Source organism: Dermacentor silvarum, chromosome 1 (genome assembly GCF_013339745.2).
Source record: "Dermacentor silvarum isolate Dsil-2018 chromosome 1, BIME_Dsil_1.4, whole genome shotgun sequence".
Taxonomy (NCBI): Eukaryota; Metazoa; Arthropoda; class Arachnida; order Ixodida; family Ixodidae; genus Dermacentor; species Dermacentor silvarum.
Window position 1 is genome coordinate 404,523,963 of NC_051154.1, and position 5,748 is coordinate 404,529,710.

Here is a 5,748-nt window from a genome sequence, read left to right on the forward strand (position 1 = left end):
CAGACGGAGCTGAACGGGCGGCGGGTGGATTGGCTCATGCTTCAGCTACGACTTCCCTGGAGTGACAAATGCGAATCTCGAAGGCTATGCTCCTGAAGCGATGCGCATCAGGGAGGCAGGTTCCTTTTGGTTAACCGCAGTGTGGCGCTGCTGCAGTGTTTTGCTGCCAATTAATCCAATCCAATCCAAGTTGCTGTAGTGTATGGACCACGTTGGCTGTGCGCGAGTGCTCGTTGCAGTGAGGTGGTAGTTGAATTTTATATTAGAAGTGCCTAGGCAAAATGTGCTTCTTATCGTGTGCATTAACCATCGCACAACCTCTGGACTCGTGAAATGCCGTTGTTCGCCGTGGGTTTCGTGCGATACGCCAGTGTCAACAGTGTCTTACTGCGCCCGTCCAAGCTGCCTTTGTTTCCGCCTGCCTGCGCTCTCTCGTGAAAAGCCTGGTACTGGGGCTTCATCTCATTGTATGGAAGAATTTGTTGTAGGTTGTGCATTCGTGGTGCTGTAGTTCATCGGCAGCTCTACAGTGTTTTCGCCCGCAAGAGAGTTGGTGCCACGGTACCCGTGAGACGAAAGAGCGTTTGTTGACTACGTCTTGAAAGGTAAGCAAGTTTGGCGCTTGTGCGCGTTGTTGTAGCTTATGGTTCATGTAATGAGCTTTGTGTAACAAGAGCAGAGCACATTCTGAGCGTAAGTGGTCCATGTTTCTGGTGCACATATAGTAAGCAATTTTACGAAAGCTTCTGTTGATGTTATCGCGTACTTGCATTTTCCTGTGAAGTATGCTACCCCGTGTGATTGCTCTGTTACGTTTGGCCGAGTTGGCCGGGTTCCAAGCCGGGAGAAGAAGACGCCGGGAGAAGGAAGAGCGTACTATCGTGAGCAATATGAGCTCGAACACGCGAGCGCGTGGAAAATAGCCTCGAACCCTACATCGGCCGATTTGAAGCGGCCGCTTTTGGAAACAAATCGGAAAGGGCGCCGCGCTTCCGCTGGCTGTTCACACTCCCGCCTCGATATTATTGCTGCAAAACGGTAGCTTGTAGCATGTCACTGGCCTCTAGCGGTGATATCAATTCACATCAACGCGCACAGCTACATCAAATGACCCATCAAGCTCTGCAGCTGCTGAGATATCGGCTGTGACGTAGACTTCCATAATGCACAGGTCATGCTTGTATTAAATCTAGGCGGTGTTGGCTGAGCGTTCGGATACGCCACTTTTATCATTTTTTTTGTACGCTAGCGAAGCGGGAGAGCCAACAGTTAGCGGAAGAGCGCCCCTCCTTTCACCTCCGGTTTCGGCAGCGCCATCCACGCATGACGCTATCTAGGTTTTGCGGCTATTTTCCACGCGCTCCCGTGTTCGAGCTCATATTGCTCACGATAGTACTTTTAATGCGGCATGCTTGCCGAAAGGTGTACAAAAAGAAGCGCCAGCGGCGTGATCCGCAGTCCTTTATAAAGGAACGCCGTGATCAAAGGGCGAGTGAAAACATATCAGCGCACATGCGCGAAACAGATTATCGTCCGGAACAGATGAGCCAGACTTGGGCGCCGGCTGATAAGCGGTGCGCAAACGCAACAGCTCTGACTGAATGGGAACACAATTATGGAAACACTGCAAGTTACTGTTGGGTATTTTCCCGGCAGAAAATTATTCCATATTTAAGCATTTCCGCGAGTACACTGCAGGTGTGTATACGTCGATGTGTCATGGGCTTCACGCGTTGGCACAGGATAGCTATATTTGACGCTTGCGCACATATTAGCTTGTATGAAGACTTTTTTGTTTACAGTTCACTTTCAAAGCCCGCATCGCGAGAACCTGTCTGTATTCTATATTGAACTATAGAACCTGTCGTGTTCTATATTGCAAGGCAGATATACGCAGATATTGCAATGACGAGGTTTCTTTTTAATCGAGACATCCCAATCAGACGCTGACTTTTACTATATATACATATTCATCTAAAGAACAGTATACCAGCTCTTCCAGTCATAGGTAATGACTGTGCCTTGTAGTAATAAAGTAAGGGCTGCGATTTCGTGGCGCTACTTTGCGCTCTATCCTACGTCACTCTTACCACCCACCGTGAACGGCCGGCTATTCCAGTTCATAACACGGGCGGCGCGTCGGTCAAACCACTGACGAAGAGCAAGAAGGAATATCATCGCTAAACAAACACGGCCTAGGGTTCAAAAGACTTTTCATGTGCTCAATATTTTTTTTCATAATCCAATGCTCTTTTGCTTTATAACATATTTGAGTTTCGGTGATTTTTCTGTTCGTCTTATGTTTGCTGCATTTCCGCATGGAATCTCACTTGTTACAACATAACTGTGTAACCTCCTGAGATATAATGGAAGGATTCGTACGAGACGCGCATTAATGTAGCTGCTAGTGTGAGGCTCTTTGCAATTCAGTATTACACTGATTTGACAGGTTTCCAGATTCACATTGCAATAAATTATTCATTGCAGTTGAAGGCTGTGCGGATTCTGGAGGCATCCCACAGGAACCTGCAGCACTGCTGCAAGCTGGAGAGCACCACTATAAAGCACCTGATCTGCGTGCTTTTACAAAGGTGCGTACAAAACTGTCATTGCATTGTGTGTTGTAGGATATGTTTCTGTAATATGCAATCATTTTACTGTGTGCCATTTTCATAATTTCTAGTGGCTAATCACTTGCATATCACTTTTGGTCATCTGGGGGGCGCTCAGTTTAATGAACTTATCTTTAACTAGCCTCCTCTGAGATAAATATAACCCTGACTTGAGTAACTGCATGATAAACTCTGTACAGACTGTATATTAATCTAGTCAGTTTGCCTTTTTAAGATAATCGTTGAGAAGCATGAGGTCTCGAGATGTGTATCTTTTTGTCATTTTTATTATGGAGTATTGTGAAGCTCACTTCTCACACTATTGCCTGTGCACCTATATTGTTCCCTCTAATCGTTCACACTTATGTATTGCGTACCGTACTTCATCTCCTAAAATTAGCATACAAACAGCAAGATTTTCGTCTTTATTGGGTAGCTGCTGAATCCCTAGCCACAGTATGAGAAGGTAATTCCTCAAGCATATAACTAACCAATAACCTTTTAATGTGACAAGTTCAATATGCACCCGAAGTGCAGGTTGGCTTCAAGCAGGAAGCTGGTCTCCTTTGTATTTTACAGAAATTTGAGGTGGTAACGCAAACTGCTAAATCACAACAATCCGCACAGCGCAGTAGTTGCAAGCCACCACGACAGTGCAGCTGAATGCTGAGTGTTCGCCGTTACATTGGGACTTTTTTTTTCTGCGGGCAGTAGCAAGCCAGGACAGTGCAGCTGAACACTGAGCGTTCACCTTTACATTGGCATTTTTTTCAGCATGTCTCTGCCCTTCTCCAGTTGACATTGGATAAAGCTTGTTCTTTGCTGTCACTTATCTGAAATGCAAACAATCTTTTTTACCTTTTCTTTCATATTGCTTGTCAGCTGCCTAATACACAAGCTTCCAGTGACATGGTAACAGTGCTGACTACTGCCCAGAACATGTGTGCATCTGTGGTTTGTGGTACCACATGCTCACTACCTCGGATTTACTGAGATGTCACAAGGAACCTTGCTTCATGCTCAAGCTGCCCTGCACTTGGTGGAAATATTGAATAGTCACTTTTTAATATAATAATTTGTTGTGGTTTTAGCAAATTGAGTTTTGAAACTGTGAATAATGCACACTAGAGGGTCTATAAAAATGTTTTCTACCACCTAAAGACATGGTTTAGGCAAAAAGTGCTTTATGCATGTCATCACATTTATTGAGTTCGGCATATCTCGCTGAAGCCATTCTAAAAACTTTGAGTATCTTTACTGCAACTGATTTACAGCTACTTTATACAAGTGTACGATTCCTACATGTAACACATGCATATTATGTGCAGTTTTGCTTCAGCAATGCTTCAGTCACTTTTTGGGTGGCGTTCCAATACCCACAAGGACGTCGCCCAAAAAGAAGCTTTGCACCCCAGAGGTGTGAATGCCATTCTAAGTATGTGTGGCAAGGCAGTCAGTTGAAATCTTCGTTTTGATTGTGGGTCATTCGAAGTCAAATTCTTGTGGATGACTGCATCATGCTATCTTGACCAGATACAATTCATAAGGCTAACTATTATTGAATTTTTCCTCCTTTAGGCTTGCAGCAAGAGGGATATCAAGAACAGGGGAGATATCCAGACCACATTATAGTCACTGCTTGCTTGTGGCTTCTTAGGGCATGTATGAAAGGGTTGGAAAATAAACATCAGTGTTTGAAAAGATTGGTGTGTTTCACTAACAGGTACATACTTTTATATGTTCAAGGTTGCATCAGAGCACTACCAGACAATTTTTAAAAAATGCTGGAAAAAGTCGATAAATGCCACCAGGATGTTTCTAGGACGAGCAACAGAAAGTTGAAAGAACGTTACAAGGATGTTTCTAGGGTGAACAGCAAAAAGTAGGAAAAAAGTTACTAGGATGTTTCTAGGTCAAGCAACAGAAAGTTGGGAAAAAGTTACAAGGATGTTTCTAGGGCGAACAGCAAAAAGTAGGAAAAAAGTTACTAGGAAGTTTCTAGGTCAAGCAACAGAAAGTTGGAAAAAAGTTACAAGTATGTTTCTAGGGCAAACGGCAAAAAGTAGAAAAAAAGTTGCTAGGATGTTTCTAAGAAGTAAAAAGACGCCCTGCTTTTAATGTTTGAAGGATGTTCACTCATCGTTTTAAGAAAGTTTGTAAATGAAATTTTAATTGAATATCGGTGGCCAATAGTCGACAGGATGTTGGTATGAAGTACTTAGGAAGTTTAAAAACGGTTTGAGAACTTTCAATAGACCTTTCGTAGGTTTTAGTATCATTTGTCTAAAAAAATTTAATTGAACGTTACTAGAATTTTTTGTAAGGGAGAGGCTTAGGTAATATTTATTTTTGGCTTTCCAGCTTCAGGCGGAGCATACATTCCTGAATGACAACAAAGACGTGTTCGCCGCCCTCACCATTTTGCCACCGGTAAGTCAGCGGCGATGCAGTAAACACGTCACTTGTTTGTATTTTTCAGCATATGGCAAGTTCAGAGGTTTTAATTTATAACGCCGGAACGCATATCAGGAAATGTTAGCGGAACATGTAAAGCGCACTGGTGCAGGGTGTTCGCCGTCTAAAGCCAACGGAAGCTGAAACCCAGGAGTTTTCTTCATCACCTGCTATCGCTGCAAACAAATTAGGCAGCTACATTCGATGGGAACTCCCGTGCCTAATGTGTTTTCTAAGTATATTTAACTTCAGCCGCAAAAGAAAAACTCGAGAGAATGTAACTTAAACCTTACTTCTTGTGTCTTAGCTAATTATAAACTCAAAGGTGCGAAAATGCTCACTACGTTGTAATTGGAACAGAACAAACATCCTGTAAATTATGTTGTAAATACGGTAACGACTAGACGGCCATCACCAACACCTGATGGCTGGCCTTTACCTAGCTTTGAATATTTGTGGAATGACAGCATCACAATAATTAGAAATGTTTCTCAAGGGGCCACTTACCTGGCTTGCTTCTTGCAAAAGAAGACCAAGGGGATCAATTACGATGATGAAAGTGCGGCCGCAGCCATTGTTGCATGCAGTGCCATAGAAGCGTAGGGGCAGATGAGAGTATCATTCGGCCTGCCCTACTGAAAGAAACCCGTATTCCCCATAACTCCTATATCCAATAGCATCA

At 43.6% G+C, this 5,748-nt stretch overlaps 1 long non-coding RNA gene across 1 annotated transcript; it reads left to right on the forward strand.

Moving 5' to 3' along the window:
• Positions 1–206: 206 nt before the first annotated feature.
• LOC125942523 (uncharacterized) lies at positions 207–4,404 on the forward strand. Its single transcript, XR_007465181.1, has 3 exons — positions 207–605; positions 2,488–2,591; positions 4,191–4,404. It is a non-coding gene; the product is annotated as an uncharacterized LOC125942523 (long non-coding RNA).
• Positions 4,405–5,748: the final 1,344 nt, after the last annotated feature.